The sequence below is a fragment of the Urocitellus parryii genome, chromosome 7 (genome assembly GCF_045843805.1).
Source record: "Urocitellus parryii isolate mUroPar1 chromosome 7, mUroPar1.hap1, whole genome shotgun sequence".
NCBI lineage: Eukaryota > Metazoa > Chordata > Mammalia > Rodentia > Sciuridae > Urocitellus > Urocitellus parryii.
Genome location: NC_135537.1, coordinates 90,400,493 through 90,427,140, shown reverse-complemented (window position 1 = coordinate 90,427,140; position 26,648 = coordinate 90,400,493). Strand labels below are relative to the sequence as shown.

Here is a 26,648-nt window from a genome sequence, read left to right as displayed (position 1 = left end):
ATTAATACTTTCAAATTCCACTGCTGAGGTCTAACATTTAATCAAGTTTTAGGTGTTAACCTTTTTGCTTTTGAAAATTATGGTCTATTTCCAAGCAAAAGGAGGCATATGTTAAGACTTATATCGACTGTTTCACATAGGAAAAAAAAAAAACAACCTTTGAGAATAATAAACACAAGAAAGTCTTCAAAACTGGAATGGAATCATTTGGTCCCATGATGTTCCTTAATTTTAGATTTTACTATAGTACAAGATTTTACCTCTCAATTTTTGTCTATAACAATAAATAATTTTCTCTTTTAACAATCTGAGTTTGGCGAAGAAAAGAGTAGCCTTGTTGTGCTTCCTTACCATGCTATTACCCATACTGTTCATTATATTATCCCTAGATTTTCTTTGGACCCTGAAATAAGTTGGAAAATTTATCATTGGTACTTCAGAGTTTAACACTCAGGGGAAAAAAAAGTGGTTTTGTGCAACCATATCTGGAATTCCAGTTTACCATTAAAACATGCAGAGTGAAGATTTTCTTCTTTTGATTCCTGTATATAAAGTGAGGAATTCTACACAAGTCTTTACATTTTGGCAGACTTATGCATATAAAATAGGCTACTAGGATTATAATCCCCAGATTACAATCCAGATTATAAATTTTCTCCTGGCTGGTACTGTGGCTCTGTAGCAGTGAAGTAGTCTTCCAGGAAGGACTGGATATATTCAAATGTTGGTCTTTCATCAGGGTCCTTCTTCCAGCAAAGATTCATCAATTCATGCAGAGATTCTGGACAGCCTTGAGGGCAGGGCATCCTATATCCTCATTCCACCTGTTCCAGCACATACCTAACACACAACATTCAAACGTTAAAGAAAAAAAATTCCTAAAAAAATGATCCTAACCATCACTAGCAAAACAGAATAAATCCCCTAACCACTAGCTGTATATCAAGGTATGTTAAGTTTATTTAGTAAAAGATTCTTTTAATAAAAAATACAATTTAGACATCAGAGTATATCCAGAGAAACTTAGAAAATGCTAATCTATATTTAAACATGTTCAATTTTTAATTCTGCCTAAAATTTTATTTTCAACACTAATTTCTTCGAAAGCCAATCCCATTTGGTTAATGAGAATTCAGGGTACCATTTTGAAGTAAGATAATTTCTGATATTAATGTTTAACAATGCCTAACTTGGGCACACTTGAAGAATGGAGGCCAGATGGTGTCTGAAAGAACTTTCAAATAGGAATTCCAAGAATTTCAGTCCTGGTTTTGCTAAATATACTAACTACATATTATATTGAGTCACCTCCCTGAAACAGTTTCCCTTATCTCATATATCTGTTTGACTTTCTTCTTGTTATTACACACAGTTCCTTTCTTCTACTCCTTTGTAAACTTCCCTCTTCCACCACTGGCAACTCACCCCGTATTGGCAGAGGCTTGGCTGTCTCACCACGTCAGCAAACCCATCATTCCTCCTATCTCCCATATCACCCCCTCTTTCCTGCCTGTCCACAAGGCAAGCTATTCCTCATATCTTCTGCAATATTAAACTGACTGTTAGCAATGAGATTTTTCATAGACTATGATTCCCTTAAAACAATGTAATGAGATTAAATTATTATCTCTATTTCTATTTTTAGTTATAATATGAGGAACAAATGATTCTTTAAAAAACTTTAAAAAATATTAAAAGAAACTGCATAACTATTACTTTGGGGTCCAACACTTGAAAAAGAAGTTTTCTGTGATTTTCATCTAGGTAAGCAGATTTTAATAACTGAAATCCACTATATTTTACCCAACACAGAAATATAAGCAGAAGTTCTTTGGGAGGAGGAGAAAAGGAGCAGGTACTTAACATTCAATGAGGGCTTACTTATAATTGGTGAACTTTTCCCCCACTTCTATGCCTTTTTAAAATTTTTATGCTTAACAGATTGTTAAGATTAATTAATCTAAATAAGCCTGAACCTATACAAAAGTAACCTTCCATTACCAATAATTCTTTTTTTGTCAGGTGCTAAAGAATAAACCCTGGACCCTGCTCCTGCTAAGCATGTACTCTTACCATTAAGTTATATCCCCAGCCCTAATTATCAATAAACTCTTTCATTCAAAACTTTACCCTTCAGAATTTTCTGACAATCACAACTAATGAATTATTTTATGACAACAGTTACATAAGTACAATATGGCAGAAATGGCCTCTAGTAGAAATACTATCATCTTCAGGGGCCTGGGATTGTGGCTCAGAGGTAGAGTGCTCACCTAGCATGAATGGGGCACTGGGTTCGATCCTCAGCACCACATAAATATAAAATAAAGACATTGTGTCCACCTATAACTAAAAAATAAATATAAAAAAGAAATACTATCTTCAGGAAGAAAATTATTTCCTGTAAAGGAATTTCTGAATTTCATAATGAAATACAACTCCCTGAACATAGCACAGAGTTCTTTCTCCCCGATATCTCAATAAAAAAAGGAGATAGGAAGATTCTAAGATTGTTAATATTTAAAAGGAAATATTTAGCACTCTATCAATAAATTTAAATATTTCATACTTGTTTGCCTTTTCCACGGTTTATTACAATCCTACAACAAGACTAGCAAACAAGCTGTCACTTTACAATGAACAGTCTGCTTTGAGAAGAGCCTGCAGTGGATCGGTCTGTGTTACACGTGAATCCTCTTCAAATCATCCAAGACAATGATGCTTATATAGTGTCTTTTGCTTCTTTTTAAAGGCTGGTAGGCTGAGAATTGGGGTGTAGCTCAGTGGTAGAGAAAGTCCTCAGCATGCACAAGACCCTATGCTGATCCAAAGCACCATCAAAAAAAAAAAAAAAAAAAAGACAATCTACAAATTGTATTTGGATTTTTGTCTGAACATTTAATTTAACCAGGATATCCCAACCATATTAATTTTTTATTATGTATTTTGTAGCTATGTAGTCAGCTGCAAACTCATTTTGGATTTTTATTCTTCCCTGTTGACCCTTTTCTCATCATGAATGCCCCTTTCTATCTCTACTAATATTTCTTGCCTTAAAGTCTACTGCTACACAGGCTATCTTTTGCTTAGCATTTATTTGCACAGTATATCTTTTTCTGTCCTTTAAAATCCAGGCTTATCTGTCATTTAATTAAAATGTTTGGTGTACTTACACGTTATGTAATTGTGGACATAGGTAGTTTTAATTTTACATTCTGTTATTTATTTACTTTTTTCCCATCTATTTTTTCCTCTCTTGCTTTATATTTTGAGCAAGCAAGCAGTTTTCATATTTCCTTTTTACCCTATTCTTCTAGCTTTTGTTTGGAGCTAGGAATTGAACCCAAGGCCTGGTGCATGCTAAATAGTATTCCATTACACCCTAGTCCTTTTCCTAGCTTTTTCCTTTACCTTTTCTTATTATATTAGTGGTCACTGTCAAGATAACATTTCTTTGGTTTATTATTCTTCATTCTAAATAAATACTCTGATGCTTTCCAAACAATGAAAGAAACTTAGAAGAGTCACCTGTTATTCCTTTACCCCTGCCCTGCCCCCTGTCCTCTGTGTGGTCGTAGAATGTATTTTTTCATGCATTATAAAATCAGAAAGATACTTTTATTGTTGGTGTTTTAGATCAGCAGTTTTCAAATACTTTGAAGCCATCATTTCATTCTTTCCTGGTTTCCATATCCTGACAGAGTTAGCTACTGTGTAGATAATATACCACACATCTCTATGACTGTTTGGCTTTGATTTTAAAATTTGATCATGATATAATTATTTGAAGTTTACCGAGTTTATTTTAATTTATCCTGCTTAAGAATGACTAAGTTTATTAAATTTGTGGGTTGTGTCACCCCACTGCACTATCAGATTTATAAAGTTTTTGGCTATTATTTTTTCAAAAATTGTTCTTCCACTTTTTCTCTCATCTCCTTCTGGGACTCCAATTACATATAAATTAGACCTGAAATTTCATTATGCCCCACTTTATTTCATTCACTTTGTTCTATTTTTTCCAAGCAGTTTATCTATGCATTACTTTGGATATTTTATATTAATGTACCTTCAAATCTACTAATCTTGTCTTCTATGTCCATCTAATGTGTTTTTAATTTCATAGATACAGTACTGAAATTCCCATTTGAATCTATAAGAATTCCAAATGAAAGTACTTAACATGCTGTATTTTTTCCTCCAACCATACTGCATGTAGAGAAAGCAGAGCTAGATTTTATCTAGTGTTATGATTTTACCAACAATACTGAGAAAAGGCAAAGGAAAAAAATTGTAAATGTAAGGCAGAGATTATAATGCTTGACCATGAAATTTAAGGGGTATAAGGGATAGCTACCAGTGGTAGACTCAATGGATTGAATATCCTGGTAGTATGAAGAAATTTCTATGGTTGAGGTAGAGACAGCTGGCAAGATGTAAGTTGACAGTAGACATATTAAACTGCAATTGAGAGGTGAGCAGTTACTGGTTATGTTAAACCTTTAAGGTATGAATAGTGTGAAGATTACAGAGGAGGAGGAGGAGGAGGAGGAGGAGGAGGAGGAGAGTTTAAGCTACAAGAGACTAGGGCAACTGACATATGTATTAAGATGGCCATGAATTAAAGTATGAATGGAGTTTTAATAGAAAGGGTGATGGGGAGTCAGTATTAAGTGAGGAGAACTTGAATGGTATCAGCAAATAATAGCAAAAGGGGAAAAGTGGGAGATAAAATTTGATGGCATTAGCTCTAAAGTTGAAGATATTAGAAAGGAAGGATATATACGTAAAACCCATAGGAGTAGCATAGCTATTTTTCCTGAAGATTGGATTTTATATACTTTCACTCTCAACTATTAGAATATTTCAGTAGAAAAGTTTAAGAGGCAACAGAATAAACAAATATTCAATTGTCACTGAATTTCAAATAAGCTAAAATTTCCTCTTACCCCAAAAGCTTATTTTTAAGAGACAGCCATTTTAATTTTTTCTCCTTTAGTAATGACGGATACATTTATTGTCAAAAAAGTCTATTGAAGAAAATAGGGCAAATATATACAAAAATACATCAATCACACTAATAGAAAAGAACAATTACCTAGGGTACAGCAGGATATTTGTGATATGCTTCTGATCTGAGATAATGGTATGGATAAAAGGCACTTGTGGAAAACATTCTAAGGAGAAAGCTAAGATGGACCTCAGGCACACCTCCCCTGCCCTATCTCAGGATTGTGACTCTTATGGTTGCTGTCCATCCAATGCCAAAATAAACAGATGGGGACTGGGAAAAGGAGAAATAAAGATCCTCCTTTTATGTTTTAGCTCCTAACATACTCCTATTAAAGTCGTGATGGGCTGGGTGTGGTGGTGCATGCCTATAATCCAAGAGGCTTGGGAGGCTGAGGCACTAAGCAACTTAGCAAGATCCTATCTCAAAAAATAAAAAAGGGCTGGGGATGTGGTTCAGTGGTTAAGCACTTCCAGGTTCAATCTCTAGTTTAAAAAAGAAGTCACTGATGGGATAACCAAGAGCAAATGAGATGCAAACTTACCTGGATATGGCACTTTCCCCTTTGTTACCAATTCTGTCTGTAGAATTCCGAATGACCACACGTCAGACTTTATTGTAAATCGACCATACAGTGCAGCTTCAGGAGCCGTCCATTTGATTGGAAATTTTGCACCTAAAAACATATTGGCAATCTTGTTTAACTGTTTATTAAAAGTCTATCTTTGTGGGCTGGGGATACAGCTCAGTTAGCAGAGTGCTTGCCTTGCATGCACAAAGCCATGAGTTCAATCTCTAGCACAAAAACAAACAAACAAACAAATAAATAATTTTTTAAAAATCTACTTTTATAACTATAGTAAAAGCAGTGCTAATCCTTTGTCAATATCCTTACTATATACATCATCAGTGTCAAATTCTAACAATAGAAGAGACATGAGGAAAACTCTTTAATTTTTGAAATTTGTATTAAAATGAATCACATTTCTTCCTTATAGTACTGATTTTAAAAAGGAAGTTAGTGGAAGGAACAGAACATCATTCAAGAAAATACAGGTAGAGGCTCTAGTAAGTAAAAAATATGGATCATAAAATCTGTAACTTTTAAGCTCAGTCTGGCACCCAGCAGTTCTTCTAATTATGTGCTGATAAAGGAATATTTTATTAGATTCTAATGGCTACGATTTTCAACCATAGTTTCTTTTCAATTTTATAATATATTTCTGGAAAATTTTATTGTGCCATCACTTTTAAAAGCTCACATTAATTACTCCAATATTTAGTGCATACTTTTATGCACAGGCATTATACTAATCATTATGGGTACATAAAAACATGAATTTATACACTTATAATGTTAATAAGTTTATGGGTATCTTGAAGTTACTTATACATGTATGCATAGCAGTATAAAATACGTTCTTTAGATTGTTTGGCAAACAGAAGATCAGTTTTCACTAGTACAATCATAAAGGTCTTATTGGGGGTCCTGTACAGTACAAGATGTTTAGAGGCCTGGCCTCTACTCACTAGATGCCAATAGCAGCCTCCACATTGTAATAGCCAAAAATGTCTACAGACATTGTTGGATGTCTCTTGGGGCTGGAGAGTGACTGTCCCTTGATTGAGAACCATTAAGCTAAGGTAAGAGTTTCAAAATTCATGAAGTTTGTTAAAGAAAAGAAAGAATTTTTTTTAAAAAAATTATTTGTTGATATGCTAAAATAAATGTAAAGAAGCTATTATTAATTATACTTCAAATGCAAAGAACACCTAGCCAAATCCTTGCAGGAAATAACTATCAAAAAATCACAGCAGTAGGGCTGGGGATGTGGCTCAAGCGGTAGCGTGCTCGCCTGGCATGTGTGCGGCCTGGGTTTGATCCTCAGCACCACATACAAACAAAGATGTTGTGTCTGCTGAAAACTGAAAAATAAATATTAAAAAAATTCTCTCTCTTTTAAAAAAATCACAGCAGTATTCATTATATATAATTTTATGAATAAAATAAATGTTTTTGTGACTCTTCTGAGAGGACCTGTAATTATTCTAACTCTATAAAACTGCATATTGAAAAGAGTTTTAAGTGAGAAAAAAACAAAAGACAATAGATTACAAGCATTTAAATAAAAGTACTCTTACCTTGTCTTGCCGTGTGTTCATTGTCTTCAATTAATCTTGCTAAACCAAAATCTGCTATTTTGCACACAAGATTTTCTCCTACAAGAATATTAGCACAAGGTTGCATACAAGAGGAAGTGAGGGGAAAGGGAAAAATAATACAAGGGGGAGGAATGAACTACAGTAGTGGGGGTAGAGAGAGAAGAGGGGAGTGGAGGGGAGGGGAGGGGGGATAGTGGAGGATAGGAAAGGCAGCAGAATACAACAGACATGAGTATATCAATATGTAAATCAATGGAAGTTTAACTGATGGGATTCTGCAAGCTGTATAAGGGGTAAAATGGGAGTTCATAACCCGCTTGAATCAAAGTGTGAAATATGATATATCAAGAACTATGTAATGTTTTGAACAACCAACAATAAAAAAAATAAAAAATTAAAAAAAAAGAATATTAGCAACTCGAAGATCTCAGTGAATATAGTTCATTCTTTCAATATATGCCATACCATCAGCAATCTTGGAAAGGAAAAAAACAGATACATACAAAACATGATGCAGAAGGAACCAGGGAGAAGATAATTTTGGTTAATGTTTAATAGATCACTGGAAAATCATATATCTCAAAAGGAGATGATAGTAACAGGCATATTACTTAGGAGCTAGTAGGTAAAATAGAAAACACTATAATAAAAAAGCAGGCTAAATCCAGCTTTTAAAAATTGGACACATCCCCAGCAAACCATCAAAAAACCCACCAAAAATCTAACACCTTTTTTGAGGGCACCACTCAGTGTATCTAGTAACCATTAGCAGCTCAATGTCCTAATGTCTTCCTGTGTCAGTGGTTGGGAGAAAAGATAAGTCACAGGGTTATTTAGAACTTCTGGATAAAAGTCTATCAAAGTTCGCATCAGGCACAGCCTAAGATGTCCTGTAAGCACAGGTGGAAAACAGTAAATGAGCTTGCAGCCTAACGTGGCCTGCAAACTGTTTTTATATTGCCCGAGAACTAAAAATGGTTTTTCTATTTTTAAAGAGTTGTTAGGAGGAGGAGGATGGGGTCTGACAGAGATTGTATATGGCTCCTAAAACCTAAAACATGTACCTGACTTAAAAAAAAAAAAAAAGGTTCAGATACCCTAACACAGAGTATCTAGAATTTTGACCTCAAGGCCTGGCATATGCCAGTGTTATATGTATAGTTCCTCTGTATAAAGTTCCTCTAAACTGCCAGATTCTGTGGCCTTGTGGAAGCTCACTGAGAAGTAAAAGTTGCATTACCAGTTATGTCAACTGAGTTCAATAAAAGGCCCTTCGAACACCTATAACATATCTGAATAGAAACATTACACTTTAATAAAACAAAAAATTCAGAAGAGTTAAAAAAGATTTTTTTGGGGGGCGGATTCCAGGGACTGAATCCAGGAGTGCATATTAACCATTGAGCTACAATCCCTAGACCCTTTTATTTTGAGATTGGGTCTCCCTAAGCTTTTGAGGTTGACTTGTGATCTTTCTGCCTCAGCCTCCTGATTCAATGGGATTATGTGTGTACTACTCTGTCTAGCCTAAAGAGACTCATTCTTTTTTTTTTAATATATATATTTTTTTGGTAAGGAGCATGATATTTAGATGTTTTTTACTTTTTTTTTTAAGTTGTAGATGGACACAGTACCTTTATTTATTTATTTTTATGTGGTGCTGAGGATTGAACCCAGGGCCTTGCATGTGCCAGGCGAGCACTCTACCACTGAGCCATAACCCCAGCTCAAAAGACTCATTCTTAACAGCATATTGCCATTTTAATTCTTGTTTAGGACCATAGTAAATAAAAAATTCAGCATACACTTTAGATTTCTAATATTTTCTTTGGAAGAGTACTCATCCATTTTAATTTTCTTGCTTTTTTTTGTGTGTGTGTACTGGAGATTTAACCCAGGGCATTTTACCACTGAGCTACATTCCCTGAATCCTTTTAATTTTTTCATTTCGAGACAGGGTCTCACTAAGTTGCTGAGAGGTTCACTTAATTGCTAAGGCTGGCCTGGATCTTGTAATCTTCCTGCCTCAGCCTTGGGAGTTACTGGGATTACAGACATGAGCTACCATGCCCAGCCATTTTAATTTTCTCAGATTTATCTGTTGAAATATAAATAGATTTTGTATCTGTGAAAACACTTTCTAAAGGGTCATAATATATGGGATAGCACTGAACTGGGAGTTCCATAGCTAGTTTTAATATGTTCTGCTATGAACAAGTTTTGTAAATTTTAAATCCCTCTGGTCTTTAGATACTATATTATTTGTAATACTAGGAGCTCATGCTGGATTATCTCCAATGTTCCTTTCTGTTCTAAAATTCCTTTACTTTTCTACATAAACCATATTATTTAGGTAAGATTATTCTACATTTTAAATGTTAACTTTCAATTCAAGTTGATATATCTAAATGCAAATACCTGAGCAGCCATATTGACCAGCTGTGGAAGCTTCAAATATTTTCCATCTCCTTCCTTAAGGAAATCTAATAAACTTCCTGTAAGAGACAGTGAAATATCCATGGAAAATAAGTAGATTTTACATTAAGATTGACATAAATATTCCTCTACCCCCAAATAACCAAACTCTAACAAAATTTCTCAACTTTTTATTTTAAAAAAAGTTTCTTTTGTAGTTTTTAAATTTCTGAATAATTACCTCAAAGATTCTAAAAAAGACCCCTAAACTGAAATTTATTCTCTTTATAACACAGGAAAAAAAGGAAAAATGTACCATTTTCCCTTTCCCTACAGAAAATGTCATCAAATTGATGTCATTCTTTCCTGCTTTGATCAAGATTCTAAGTTTTATATCCCAAAATATATTTTTAAAAAAATACTTTTTCAGTTGTTGATGGACTTTATTTTATTTATTTTTATGTGGTTCTGAGGATGGAACCCAAAGCCTCACATGTACCAGGCAAACACTCTATCACTGAGCCACAGCCACAGCCCTCAAAAAATATAACATTTTAAATCAATATGATTCAAGAATTCAGATATGGTTATAACTAAATAAAGGCAGCTAAATGAGCTGCTGTGGAAGTGCTGGCTTGACCAATGTCTCTTAATTTTAGCAGAAATTATAATGGAACAGCAAAATACTATGAATACAGCAAAGTGAAAAGCCAGGAAGAAATGTCTATTTGTTGCCTCACTCTATCACTAGTTAAAAACATACACATGCTTCAAATTAGTAAAGAGAAACCATCAGACAAATCCAAACTAAGATTTATTTTATAAAACATAAAATTGTATTGTTTTCTTAAGCACCAATGCTGTAAAACAGAAAGTCAGAGGAATGGCTCCAAGCTCAAGGAGACAAAGAGAAATTACAACTGAATGTAACAAATGGCCAGGAGATAGGAAAAAGAAATTCCAAGTAATGGAAGCAAGGAATGAAAAAAATCTATCTGTCCAAAACAGTGGAGCACATAAGGCAATGAGTCTGGATGTATTATAGGGGCCAACTGCTAAGCTAAAAACCAAAATGGGGAATTTCTGAGTTTTAAAACTAGAAAGGACTTTTGTTATCTTGTAATCTTGTATTCTTAACCTCTTACCTAGAAATAATCCTAAACTAGTGATCTGACAACACAGAATTCTAACATGTTCTCAAAATTAAATAATTTATAAAGTAATACAGAGATAAATGAACCATTAGCTTTACTTCCATTATATTTCTTTTGTTAGCAATGTCTTGATTTAAATTTCTTCCTTATCCCTTTCTCCTTTGTCTTCTAGTTCAACCAGAGTACTCTTTGAAAAGGTATACTTGGAAGCTGTTTACAGTAGAAACTCTTCCCAAATAGAGCCATGAATTATTGGGTTTAGGTATGTTTTGACTATCAATTAACAGGCTAGGTCAGTTTGTTTCAGTCCCTTTTGAGAAAAAAAAAAAATTCCTATAGCAAATATGTATCTTGTTGTTGCCCTTGTTACCACTAGAGGGAACTATATCATTGGTCAAGGTAGACTTTGGAGAGGGTAACAGTTATTTAGTTTGATTCAAGAGAGTAAAAAAATAAAATAACTTAAAAAATAGATCAAGGGCTGGGGTTATGGCTTAGTGGTAGAGTGCTTGCTAGCACATGTGAGGCACTGGGTTTGGTCCTCAGCACCACACGAAAATACATAAATAAAATAAAAATATTGTGTCCATCTACAACTTAAAAGAAAAAAAAAAGATCAAATTCAAATGGGTAAAAATTGAGCCAGTAAGCATACTTGAAGATTTACTGGTCCTTCTTCTAAAGCATCAGTAGCCTAGGGATGAAGAGGAAAGAACATCAACTTTCTTTTCTCTTTTTCCTGGCCATAACTAGCTCTGTTACAGAAGATCTCACCTTGTGGTCTGTGTTTGAAAGATGGAGAAACTGCAGTTGACAGTAGTGGAGAAAAGAAGTTTCTAGGAGTCCTGAGTATACAGACTGTGTTTACATTAAAACAAATTTCCTTTAATTTTACCTTTTTTCTTTGCTTCAGTACTACCTGAAAATCATTCTGATTTTATCATTTTAACTCAGTTTGTATATTTTGTTGTATATTTTGTTTTTTCCTTCAGTCAAATCTACTTTCATTTATTTTTATGTGGTGCTGAGTGTCCATCTACAGCTAAAAAACATATTAAAAAAAAACACCTACTTTCAAAATAAATTCAAACTGCCTAGTCATCCTTTAAAACTTTGTAAATCCTCCGGAATAACTGGAACTAACCACTATTTCATTAACAAAGTGTCACATTTTTTTGGGCATGGTGGCACATGCCTGTAAATCTGGCAATTTGGGAGGCTCAGACAGGAGGATGGCAAGTTCAAGGCCAGCCTGGACAACTTAGTGAAACCCTGTCTCAATTAAAAAAAAAAAAGAGAGACAGACAGTGAAAGAAAGAAAATAAAAGAAAAAAGGGTGTGGGGGTATGCTGGTAATATAACTCTAGTGGTAGAGCATTCCCGAGTTCAATCCCCAGACTAGCAAACAACAACAACAAAACCAAAATGTCCCATTTCTCTTTTCAAATGCTTCCAAAAATAATCATAAATTAGAAAGTACTATGCAATAAGACTCCATTTTTATAAAAACTGAAATGAATGATTCTTTTGTAAAGAAGTTACCAACATGAATATTCCAAGAGATACTAATATACACTTACCTTTTGACATAAATTCAGTGACAATGTAAATTGGTTCTTCAGAAACAACAGCATAGAGTGGAACAAGTTTATCGTGTCTTAATTTTTTCATTATCTGAGCTTCTTGAAGAAAAGCTTCTGGCATCATTGTACCTGGTTTTAGTGTTTTGATTACTACTTTTGTGGTTCCATTCCATGTTCCTAGAGAAACAATACCTCTTACTATTTTAATCAATATTTTAAGGGATTTTAAAACAAATTTCAATGAATAGCAATTATATTACATATTTAATATTATATATATATATATTTTTGTAATAAAATTGTGGCACTTTAATCTGTGGCTAAAAATTGACAAAAACCAAAAATTCAGGCTTCTTACCCATCCACACTTCAACAAAACATCCTTGTCCTAGTTTAACCTCTAGTCGCAAAGATTCTCGAGGGATTTCCCAAGCATCCTTTGCTAGACCTTGAGTCTGGGGTTTCACAGTTGGACACACGGTTGTTAACTTGTGGCATAAACCACCAGCATGTTCTAGATAAATGAATAAAACTACAATGTAAAATGAATTATGTATAAAAATTAAGCTACAGAGTATATAAATGCTTAAAAAGGGCTCATAAATTATAGAAAAACTGTCATCAGTTTTTCTCTAAAAACAAAAAGGAAGTTGTCTACAAGAAGCAATAAAAAAAACCCCCCAAAAACCCACATATAAGAAGTGAAACATTTTGTTAAATATATTTTTATGTTATTGTTTACTGAATACTTATGCTCTAGCTATTATGTTAATTTGGCTCTTTATAAATTGCTCATAAAAATGAGGCTTGGAAAATTTAGGAAACTTTCTCAAGGTCCCACAGTTAATAAGTGATGGGATTCAAAGCCAGGTCTGTCTACCTCCAAATTTCTGATTTAATAAATGGGATTTATTTGATCCCTAAGAGAATGCTTTTATTAATTGTTATTTCTTTTTTTGTTATTGTTTTTTTCCTGGAGATTGAACCCAGCACTTTACCACTGAGTCACATCCCTAGCCCTTTTATATTCTGAAACAAGATCTTGCTAAATTGCTTAAGGCCATAATAAATTGCTGAGGGTGTCTTTAAACCAGCAATCCTCCTGCCTCAGCCTCCCAAGCCATGGGGATTACAGCTATGCACACCACTGTTCCCAGCAGGAAAAAAATTCACTTAGTTAACTGAATTTTGAATAAGAGAGCCACGAATGTAAGGAACTTCAGATTTATAATGGCTTGATCTGTGCATCTTTCTCATACAGTCTTTCTTATTGTAAATGAGACATGTTTCCTCCCATTCTCATCAAGAATGGTTACCAACGACACAAATTTTCTATTCTAGCAAGGGCAATTATGTGTTGGCACTGCTTGGTAACATATTTGATTGATGTCAAGACTACTGATTGACTTGGTAGACTCAGTTTATAGTTACCTGTCATTGAAGAAGATATTACCATGGAAACTTTCCCTCCTCCAGTACTAATCATTTAAAGACTTAGATGCATTTACATAATGAATTGATAATGAAAAATTCTGAGACATAAGACTCCACAATTGAATATTTCCAAAATCTTTGAAAGACAAGAATATCTATAGTTGCCACAGGTTAATCTTCTAAGAAAAATATACCTTCAGACCATATTTTATTGGGTTTATATTCTAGGAAATCTTAGGAGATCAGCCGCTGAAGGGGAACGTAATCCAAGAGGATATGTGATACAGCTTTTTGTGTCAAAGTGTTTAGCTTTAGCTACTTACCTGTGTTTATAAATAAAATATTTACTTTTATGTTTTTCATTTATTTTCATAATATATTTTGGGGGAGGGGGTACTGGGCATTGAACTCAGGGACACTCAACCACTGAGACACACCCTATTTTGTATTTTATTTAGAGACAGGGTCTCACTGAGTTGTTTAATGCCTCGCTCTTGGCTGAGGCTGGCTTTGAACCCACTATCCTCCTGGTCTCAGTCTCTGGAACTGCTGGGATTTAAGGCATGTGCCACTGCACCCAGCCTCAAAATGTATTTGTACATTATGAAATGGAACTCCACTGTAAAAACTATGCTTGTAAGATATAAAAATTTCACTGACAGTCTGATTTTAGCACACTATCCAATAACCCAATTCAGATACTAAGAACTACCTGTTCTCATTTTAAAACTAGAATACTAACATACACTGGGCACATACTGTGTATAAAGTACTAGCTAACCCTTAAGAGAGATGAGGACATGAATTTTGTTCTCATACAACAGAGCATGAGGAAATAATTTTTACCTGTGTAGTGTTTCACCAATTTCTGCAGAGTGTCAAATTGTGCTCTGGTTGTTATATAGTAGCCACCATTGTCAAGTTTCCTAATTTTGTAGTGTTTCACATTGTCACCCCTTACTTCATCCCAATCACGAATAGAGAGGGAATAAGCACCTGGGAGGAAGAAAATAAATGCTTATTATCTCTTTCTTAAAATACTGGACAAACAAAATTTTATATTAATATAATAGTAATCATACCTTTAGTGGTTTCACTTTCTCTTACTAAGAATATACCTCATTGATTGCCAGGATTCAAAAGTAATCTTTCAGCATCTTTTCTCCCCATTTTGCCAAAATACCATCTAGAAAAAAATTAATGATGTTTTGAGTTGGGAAGGTTTGAAGGTCAGAAAAATTATATTCACAAATAAATAAGAGTGAAATGGGATAGGAGAGATGACAAAGAATAGCTACAGAACATGCTCAGGATATAGTAAAACATAAATTTTTATTTATTAAAGAAGAATTTACAAATATCACTGTTAAAATATCTGATAGTATTTCCATGTACTGACTACTCAACATGTCACTGGAACTCTACCTGGCAGTCATGGAAACAGCAAATGGAGAAAGACAGCAAATAACAGATCTTTTCTGTCAGTGACACATACAGGTAGGAAGAACAGAAGTTGTTCTCTGATAACATGTGATCACCTGTATTGATAAGATCTAAGTATATAATACTCAAATTATGAGGAACTCTAATTTCATATGAGTTTGATTTAATAAAGTTTAATGAATAAAAATGACAATCTTTGCTATGAAAAGACTCACAGAACAGTGAAGAAGGCAAAAGAACAAAAGTAACAAATGTTATAGTAAAAACAGTTATTGAGGCAAATGTTAATAAAACAAACAAGTATTGGTAACCCCTAGCTATATGCAAACACTGTGTTAACTGTTGTAATATGAAAAAGAGGTTATTATTTATGGATCCCAGAAAAACTAGTTGGACCAAAAAAGTAATATGTCATTGAAACTGACTTCTAACATTTTAGAAGTTGTAAGAATAGTACACAGAACTCCCAAGTTCCCCCGCTGTTAATATTTTACTTTGTTATATTCTTTATTTCCCACCTTCCTTTATATGTTGGGTGCATGTGTTTACATCTTTTTTCCCCTTTGAACTGACTGAATGTTGCCAAAATGCTGAATCATTACCCTAAATACTTCAGTGTATGCTTTGTAGAAGACAAGGATACTGTCCTACATAACCACAATGCAAATACCTAAATCAAGAAGTTAAACACTGAAACAATCTCCTCTCTGAGGTAAATTTTGAAGAAAGTCTGCAGAATATGAAAAGGGCTAGATAATTTTAAAAACTAAGTGGAAAACTAAAGGAAAAAGACAAGGCATAAAAATATGATTAATTAAGATTTACTCAGGATACCAATCTAAGCAGATACTACAGCATTAATTATGAATTCTCAAGTAACATCTATTAATGATACATTAGCTGTATTAAGACTGGTATGCACATCAATAGACTTAAAAATAAAAACCATATGATCATCTCAATAGATGCAGAAAAAGCATTCGACAAAGTACAGCATCCCTTTATGTTCAAAACTCTAGAAAAATTAGGGATAACAGGATCATACCTCAACATTGTAAAAGCAATCTATGATAAGCCACAGGCCAGCATCATTCTGAATGGAGAAAAATTGAAGGCATTCGCTCTAAGATCTGGTACAAGACAGGGATGCCCTCTCTCACCACTTCTGTTCAACATAGTCCTCGAAACACTGGCCAGAGCAATTAGACAGACGAAAGAAATTAAAGGCATAAAAATAGGAAAAGAAGAACTTAAATTATCACTATTTGCAGATGATATGATTCTATACCTAGCAGACCCAAAAGGGTCTACAAAGAAGCTATTAGAGCTAATAAATGAATTCAGCAAAGTGGCAGGATATAAGATCAACATGCATAAATCAAAGGCATTCCTGTATATCAGCGACAAATCCTCTGAAACGGAAATGAGGAAAACTACTCCGTTCACAATATCCCCCCAAAAAATAAAATACTTGGGAATCAACCTAACAAAAGAGGTGAAAGATTTATACAATGAAAATTACAGAACACTAAAGAAAGATATAGAAGAAGACCTTAGAAGATGGAAAAATATACCCTGCTCATGGATAGGCAGAACCAACATCATCAAAATGGCGATATTACCAAAAGTTCTCTATAAGTTCAATGCAATGCCAATCAAAATCCCAACAGCATTTCTTGTAGAAATAGATAAAAGAATCATGAAATTCATATGGAATAATAAAAGACCCAGAATAGCAAAAACAATGCTAAGCAGGAAGTGTGAATCAGGCGGTATAGCCATTCCAGACTTCAAACTATACTACAGAACAATAGTTACAAAAACAGCATGGTACTAGTACCAAAACAGGAGGGTGGACCAATGGTACAGAATAGAGGACACAGTAACCAATCCACAAAACTACAACTATCTTATATTTGATAAAGGGGCTAAAAGCATGCAATGGAGGAAGGATAGCATCTTCAACAAATGGTGCTGGGAAAACTGGAAATCCATTTGCATCAAAATGAAGCTGAATCCCTATCTCTCGCCATGCACAAAAGTTAACTCAAAATGGATCAAGGAGCTTGATATTAAATCAGAGACACGGCATCTGATAGAAAAAAAAGTTGGTTATGATCTACATACTGTGGGATCGGGCCTCAAATTCCTCAATAGGACACCCATAGCGCAAGAGTTAACAACTAGAATCAACAAATGGGACTTACTCAAACTAAAAAGTTTTTTCTCAGCAAAAGAAACAATAAGAGAGATAAACAGGGAGCCTACATCCTGGGAACAAATCTTTACTCCACACACTTCAGATAGAGCCCTAATAACCAGAATATACAAAGAACTCAAAAAATTAGACAATAAGATTACAAATAACCCAATCAATAAATGGGCCAAGGACCTGAACAGACACTTCTCAGAGGAGGACATGCAATCAATCAATAAGTACATGAAAAAATGCTCACCATCTCTAGCAGTCAGAGAAATGCAAATCAAAACTACCCTAAGATACCATCTCACTCCAGTAAGATTGGCAGCCATTAGGAAGTCAAACAACAATAAGTGCTGGAGAGGATGCGGGGAAAAGGGCACTCTTGTTCATTGCTGGTGGGACTGCAAATTGGTGCAGCCAATTTGGAAAGCAGTATGGAGATTTCTTGGAAAGCTGGGAATGGAACCACCATTTGACCCAGCTATTCCCCTTCTCAGTCTATTCCCTAAAGACCTAATAAGAGCATGCTACAGGGACACTGCTACATCGATGTTCATAGCAGCACAATTCACGATAGCAAGATTGTGGAATCAGCCTAGATGCCCTTCAATAGATGAATGGATAAAAAAAATGTGGCATTTATACACAATGGAGTATTACTCTGCATTAAAAAATGACAAAATCATAGAATTTGGAGGGAAATGGATGGCATTAGAGCAGATTATGCTAAGTGAAGCTAGTCAATCTTTAAAAAACAAATACCAAATGACCCCTTTGATATAAGGGGAGTAAACAAGGACAGGGTAGAGACGAAGAGCTTGAGAAGAAGATGTACATTAAACAGGGATGAGAGGTGGGAGGGAAAGGGAGTGAGAAGGGAAATCGCATGGAAATGGAAGGCGATCCTCAGGGTTATACATAAGGACATATAAGAGGAAAGGAGGGGTAAGACAAGATAATACAAATCGAAGAAATGATTTACAGTAGAAGGGGTAGAGAGAGAAAAGGGGAGGGGAGGGGAGGGGAGGGGAGGGGGGATAGTAGAGAATAGGACAGACAGCAGAATACATCAGACACTAGAAAGGCAATTTGTCAATCAATGGAAGGGTAACTGATGTGATTCAGCAATCTGTATATGGGGTATAATTGGGAGTTCATAACCCACTTGAATCAAATTGTGAAATATGATGTATTAAGAACTATGTAATGTTTTGAACGACCAACAATAAAAAAAAAAGACTGGTATGTAATTGTGTGTGTGTAAAATTGTGGCTAAGTAGAATGTGCATTAAAACATTTTAAAAATCAAAATAATCAATAAAATATGAAGTACTGCCATACTCTTCTGCCTGAATGGAATTTGCAGGCGCTACATAATTGCTAGGGATGTAACCATTCTTTCCTGTAGCAATTGATCTTGCTTCCCACCAGTCTCCTTCCCTGAAACACATAAAACAACAATTACCACAACGTATAATATATTGCACTTTCTTATTTCAAGTAAATGAGAGATATAACTTCCATTTTTCTACTTATGCATTCACTTGATCAAGAATTAAACTCAACATTGTAAAAGAACAACATTTTAAAAATAAGTTAAATGAATTAAAGAAATTAAGACTAAGCAAAAGTATAATTACATACTACTACAATAAATCATCAACAAAAGCCCCAAACACCATACACTAAAAATTCAATTATAGTATCTTTTTTTCCTCTTCATAATTCTTTCAACCTAAGACAATAAACTATACTGAACTAAGTAGTTTTGAATAAACTTTCAAATTATTCATCTTTGGCTGAATTTCTTAAGAGCTTGAGATAATTTGCTTACCATAATACTCCCCAATTTAAGGTACAAACTTAGTGGTTTTTAATATATTCATAGAGCTGTATAGCCATTATATAATAAATTTTAGAATATTTTTACCACCACAAAAAGAACCCCAATACTTATGAGTAATCACCTCCAACCCCTTCCACTATTGGCAACCACTTAACTGCTGTCCATCTCTATGGATATGAATATTGTGGGCATTTCATATAAATGGAATGATTTATGTGGTCTTTTGTGACTGGCTTTTCACTCAGCATATATTTTTTTCAAGGTTAATCTATGTTTTAGCACATATCAATAGTTCTTTGTTGTTGTTGAATGCTTTTCTTTTTAACAGTACACAAAATTGTAATGTTCTTGTTTTAGTCATTTTAGAAAAAAAATTATGAGGCATGAGCACTCCTTATAGGAAAGCAATTAATAATAAACAATAATAAAAAGCTCAATTTCTGGAAAAATGTTATCTAAAAATAATTCAATATACTCAAATTAAGTCATAATTCAGAATATGAGAACTATATGGTTTGTGGTATAAAACCCTTGACTGTTACAAAAGTAATATGAAAAGAACAAATATTAGTCTCTAATAAGGATGATGTACATGGCATTCACTACTTAAAATTAAATGTAGGGATAGGGTTGTGGCTCAGTGGCAGAGTGCTTTCCTAGCATGTGTGAGGCACCATTGACCAAAAAAATTTAAAAAAAAGATTAAATGTATTTTTTAGACCAAAATTTTAAAAATATTCATTGATTTTGCTCTCAAAAACTGAAATGGAAAGCCCTTTGGTAATTCAAACATTTACAAACTCATACATTTGGTTTTGGGTTTTCTAGTACGTTAATTATTTTGAAACATACAAACAGAATTGTATTTGATCCTGATAAGCAATCATGATTCATATGAACTGAATACCTACTGAGTGATAGATGTCACTCAGGATGTGTGGAAAAAAGGTAAAAAGACAGTCCTTAAATTTAAATAACTCAGTCTAGAGTGGGGTTTTGCAGCCTCAATAATACTGACATTTTGGATTTGATAAATCTTTGCTGCATGCATAGTAGGATGTTTACCAATATCACTGGCCTCTACTTCGTAAGTGACAGTAGCAACACCCTGATGACAACCAAAAATATTTCCAGCCATTGCCAAATATCTCCCAGGTAATTTTGCCCCAGGTTGAGAACTACTGACCTAAAAGAATGACAAGCTAAGTGACAAATTAAAAGTTCCCTGGGAGCTGGGACTGAAGTCTGCATAGGGTGCTATGTGAATACCTAATAGAAACAATATAGCAGGACATGGGTTGTAGAGCATAAATGTTAGAACACTTGTGTAATATACAGGAGGCCCTGGGTTTAATCCCCAGCACAAAGGAAGGAACAGAAAAAGGGAGAGAAGGAAGAGAATGGAGAAACAGTCACTCGAGAAAAAAGTAGTATGTGTGAAGGCATGGAAAGGGCAAGAAACTCTAGTGTACTTAGAAAATTCCACCTACTACAGTATGGCTGATTGGTAGAGTTAAAAAGGATTTGAAGAAACACATAATAAATTCTCAGGGAACGATGGCTACTTATGTTTTTTTGGTTTTTTTTTTTTATGACTACAGGTAGCTACTTAAGGATTTTAAAGCAAGACAGTCATGATCATATTTTACATGCTGGAACAATAACTGGTAACAGATGGAAACAAGGATAGAGGGAAACATGACTGGAATCAAAGGGACTATAAGTATATATTTCAAGAAGTTATAAGTGATTGTTACGCTTGCTAATGAAATTATGGGACTGGTTTTCCAAAACAAGGATCAAATTTTCTATGTGGATCACTAAATGACAGAAAGTCTTGAGAGTTACATAAGGAAAAGGCAACTTAATTTGGTCCATTTGGGAGTATAAAAGTTCCTTATTCAACTTTTTGACTTTGTTTTTTAGAAAAAAGAAAAGATCTTTAAATCATCTGGATACTTAAATAGGAACAAAGAATTTTCTTTATAAAAGATTTTTTAAAGTAATATACTTGCATATGCCCCCTCAGTAACTCTTCATTTAAAAAAAAATTATTAGCTACAACTCTTCATTCTTAAATCTCTACTCTTCATGGCTGAACCACAGCAGCACAATTTGTAGAAGTAGTAACTTCTATAGGCAGTATTATGTCATGTGTCTCAAGGAACTAAATCTATCCAGCACAGAGGTCAGAGATCCATACCCTGTCATGCTTATCTCCAGATTATAAACTAGCTTATAAGTTTCAATGTAAAGAACAAGTGTCTGTCTGTATTTCTCCCTCTCAGAATACTCAACACTTACATATTGTTCATTATTTTAAATCTTTCACCCTTCTTAAATGAAAGATCTTCTGTAGTTCTAGCTTCATAATCATATAAGGCCACAAATATAGTAACACCACCTAGCAAAGGAAAAAAAGACCAAGGTAAATTATATAGATAAAATGAAACAAAAGAGAAATAAAAAATATTGCCAGCAAAAATCTTATTTTTTCTCTCTAGTTTTCAGAATCTATTTTTAGACAATTGGGGCTTCTAAAAGTTGGGGCTCTGAGCAGCTGGAGTTTAAATAATGAGATGTTCTCTTAATACCTTCCACAAAATCACTGTAGTTTACATATTCTAAAACTTTATAGACTCGGAAACAAATTTAATTTTGATTCTGAACCAATGCCTCTGGCTTGAAAAGACAGTCAAATTTCGAACCAATTCTTTGGAAGGAAAAACACTACTGGAGCACTATAGACTACTGACATTAATCTTCTCAACTTCTTATAAACAACAGGTGAACATTTACATCTATAATCATTAATACTAAACATTAGGGTTTTAGTAAGATTAACTTACTATATACTTACCTTAAAAATAAAACCGTTGGGTTTGTCGTGGAAGGTTAATGGCATGGCCGATATGAATTATAAAGTATAAATTCCAAAAATAACTCATATTTAGCAACATGTGCAGATGCTTAAGAGAAGAGCGCACTGAACAGCCAAACTATTATATGTAAGCAAAACAAATAACAATAGAACAAATGTGTACAATATGCATGACTTGTCAGTGCTTAAAATTATTTCAGACAGGTATTCTGGCTAAACTTCCCATAATATATAATTCGTTTTTATTGTATATATTTATCACATATGACACAATGTTTTGAAACATGTATACACTGTGAAATGGTTAAATCAAGTTAATTCACATATGCATTGCTTCACATATTTCTTTTTTTTGTGGTGAGAAAACTTAAAATTTCTCAGCAAATTTGAAGACTACAATACATTGTTATTAGCTATGGTCACTAGATTGTACTATAGACTTGAACTTATTCTTTTTTAATTTTTTTCAGTGCTAGAGATCAAACCCAGGGCATCGCACAAGCAAGGCAAATGCTCTATCACTGAGCTCTGTTCCAACATATTCTTAATTTCAATATGTATATATTTTACTCAATGTAATTCCGCTGACTTGGCAAATATCAATGGTTAGCTTACATCCATCCATCAATAGATTTTTTTTTTTATTGTTGGTCGTTCAAAACATTACATAGTTCCTCATACATCATATTTCACAGTTTGATTCAAATGAGTTATGAACTCCCAATTTTATCCCGTATACAGATTGCTGCATCACATCAGTTACCCTTCCATTGATTGACATATTGCCTTTCTAGTGTCTGATGTATTCTGCTGTCTATATTATTCTCTACTATCCCCCCTCCCCTCCCCTCCCCTCCCCTTTTCTCTCTCTACCCCTTCTACTGTAAATCACTTCTTCCATTTGAATTATCTTGTCTTACCCCTCCTTTCCTCTTATATGTCATTTTGTATAACCCTGAGGATCGCCTTCCATTTCCATGCGATTCCCCTTCTCGTTTCCTTTCCCTCCCACCTCTCAACCCTGTTAATGAAAATCTTCGTCTAATGGTAGGAAGAAAGGCAGTTAGTAAAATTACAGACTAAGCAAAAATATGAAATGTAGAAAGCAGTATAAAACCTACTATCTCTAAATAAAAAATGTAAAAAGCAGTATAAAATCTACCGTCTCTAAATATAAAATAATAGCAAACCAAAGTTCATTCATCTGGCTTCTATCCCAAGTTTTAGTCATGTACCAACTGCTTTTTGACATCACTACTGAATGTGTAATAACCATTTAAAACATGTACAAAATGAAGCTCTTGATTTTTCTTCTCTAACCTGTATTTACCCAAATCCTCTCTATCTAAGCAAATAGCACTAGAATCAAGTCAGGTAATAACTTGAGCCAATTCTACTACTAATACTACCAGTTCTACATCTATAATATTTTATTTATCTATTTTCCATTTTCACTGCTTCCCCCTAGATCCCAATCCATGTCATTTCTTACTGGGACTGCTGGGGCTATGAGTACTGGCTACTTAATCTACTTCTCCACAGAGCAGCAAGAATGAGTTTTTTTAAAAGGGAATTCCATCATGCAAAATCCTTTACATATAATCTTGAGGAGCTTCTTCCCAGCTTCAGAAAAAAATCCAAACTCCTTACTAGAGTCTATGTAGTACTAAGTAATAGTGGTATCCTAACATCAATATCACATCATACAACTCTCCTCTCTGCCTACATTGTTCTTCCCACCAGTTCTTAAAAACTTTCCAGTCCATTTGTTTCTCTTGAACTTTGTGTTTGTTATTCCTTCTTCCTAGAAATTCTGCTCTTTCCTGAGGTCTGCAGATAGTTCATTCTCATCAATCAAATATCAGTTAAAATGATTTCTTCTCAAGGAGGCTTTCCCTGATCAACTACAGGATCATTACCAATTATTCTTGCTAATTCCTTCATAGAATTAAGAAATACTGATCTCAACTTGTTTAGTTGTTTGTTCACTAATTATTGTTCAATCAACATTATTAGGTAAACTCTATCAGGAGAGAAGCCTTGTTTGTCTTGCCCATCTCTTATACCTATATGCAAAGACACTCTGTTTTTTACAAGAGTTAATAAGTGAACATCTTTGAATGGAGTATTTCATATGAATAAATACTTTTTCTTTTTCTTCAGTACTGGAGATTGCACCCAGATTGTAGTTCTACCACTAAGCTACATCCCCAGCCATAGCCCTTTTTATTTTGAAAAAAGGTCTCTGTAAATTGCCATAGTTGGCCTCAAACTTGTGATCTTCCTGCTGCAGCCTACACAGCTGTTTGGATTACAGGTGTGCACCACCATGTCCACTATGCACATCAATAAAAATTTAAAGTAACTAAAGTATGTCTTTTAGGTATCAAAATTTATTTTATCATTTTGAATTAGTAACTTTCAAAAACATATAATCCTGAAAATAAGTTAAACATTTTACTAATGACAGAAATATCATCATGCCCATAGATTATTGAAATATTTGCAGTCAGAATGCTGGAATTAGGACTGTGATTGTGGTGATGTCCAATATTCTCCAAATGTTGTCTAACAGAATCAGTGTATGGCAGTCCTCACTATTATTGGTTCAGAGGTGAACAAACTGAGGAGACAAATTTATAATCCATGCTTGTGACAGAGATTTCTGGTTTGCCCCCACAGGCTGTTAATAAGGACATATGTTAGGGCTAGGGTTGTGGCTCAGTGGCAGAGTGCTCACCTAGCATGCATAAGGCACAGGTTTGATCCTCAGCACCACATAAAAACAAAATAATGTGTCCACCTAAAATAAAAGATACATAAATAAATAAATAAATATATTTTTTTTAAAATAAGGACATATGTTACTCCATTTGATGCTGGCAGCTGTTTATGCCTAAGGATAAACAGGAAACAGATGAAATAAACCCAAATCCTGTTGATATCATGGAACTGCCACACAAATGAATCTTGAAGTTCCTCTTCTTTGCTTTAGCTACCTGTGCTTTGTTATTTCAAGGGAAAAGCATCCTGATGCGGGAGCCCTCATGTGACGTAAGAGTTCATTTTCTCTTTTTCAAGTTTTTAAAATCTACTTTTTTAGGGCATTCTGTATCCATGGAAGATTGTCAACTATCTCTTCTTGCTGTTCTCTGAAAAGATATGATAATGTAAAAATGGGAGTCCTGCAGTATGACACTGAATCCAAGCTCTTATGCTTATAATCTCTGGGGGGAAAATTTTTTCTGAGCCTCAGGATTTTTCTTTTATAAATCATAATATCTGATAGAAATACTGCATTATCGTGACTGTAATGCCAAATAATTAACACTTATTAAGTAACTACTGGATTACTTTAATACTAGTTAGCACTTTCTAATCCTGAGAAGTTATAAGATTCTTGGAAGAGGAATGTATGTTTTTAATCTTCATTTTCCCAGTGCCTGCCACATATTAATTGCTTAATAATTACTGGTAAGTTAATGAAATAATTAAAAGTATAGCCCAAATACACATAAACACTATCAAACTGTCACCAAATTTCCCAGAACCATATCTATCTATCTATCTATCTATCTATCTATCAATATATATATATATATATATATATATATATATATATATATATTGACTTTAATTTTTATGTTAGATATTGAATTTTCACATACAATTTTTAAAAGTCCTCTAGTAAGATATTTTTCTTAGCAAATAGACCATAAGTATGTACTGCCCAAGGTTATGTTCTCAAACAGGCAACATAATTATCCATTTAAATCTCACCTGTTAAACCAGTAGGATATGAACTTGGCACCACTGAGAATGAGGAAGATGCTCCTCCAAAAGGAGTCACCCCTGAGGATCCTCCAAATGGTGTTATGGAAAGATTGCTAAAATTAACCGAAGTTCCTTTTGCTGAAGATGATGGTGCCACTGCAGTGTGATCTGCTCCATAATGGCTGACACTTGTACTGACAGGCTCTGGAATGTTTTCAGTTCTATATTTAATAGCTGGACTTTTGTTTTCTTTACTTTTAATGCAGCCCATTATAAAATCTACAGAGGAAATAGGCAAATATTTTCAGAAATAGTTAATATACATCATACTTTTAAAAAATACAATGGAAAATATGACTTTAAATAAAGCATCCTCCCAGCCTTGCTACCAAGAAAAAAAGCAGTATTAAATTATGTCCCATTATCCTATATATGACAACTATAAAAACTTAAATTGAGCAGCAAATAAACTACAAATAGTAACTTTAAAGGTAATTCTTTTTTAAAAACAGTAATTCTTAGTTGTAGTTTTTCCCATCCTATAACATTCAGAAGAAAGCAGGTGAATGATGACTGCCTGATAAATTCTGAAAGAGTGAACATTCATAACTTCAGTTATGTAATATTAATTCAAAATATAGCTGTAAATATTAAAATAGAAGCAGTCTCAGAAACTCACAGTTGAAGGGTTTTCAGATCACTACTTTAAGTGGACACATTCTAAAGAATGTGACAATTGAA

General features: G+C 34.0%; 1 pseudogene; it reads right to left on the bottom strand.

Annotated features, from left to right (window-relative positions):
- Positions 1-606: 606 nt before the first annotated feature.
- LOC144255775 (tyrosine-protein kinase Yes-like) lies at positions 607-26,178 on the bottom strand (annotated as a pseudogene).
- Between the last annotated feature and the right edge of the window lie 470 nt (positions 26,179-26,648).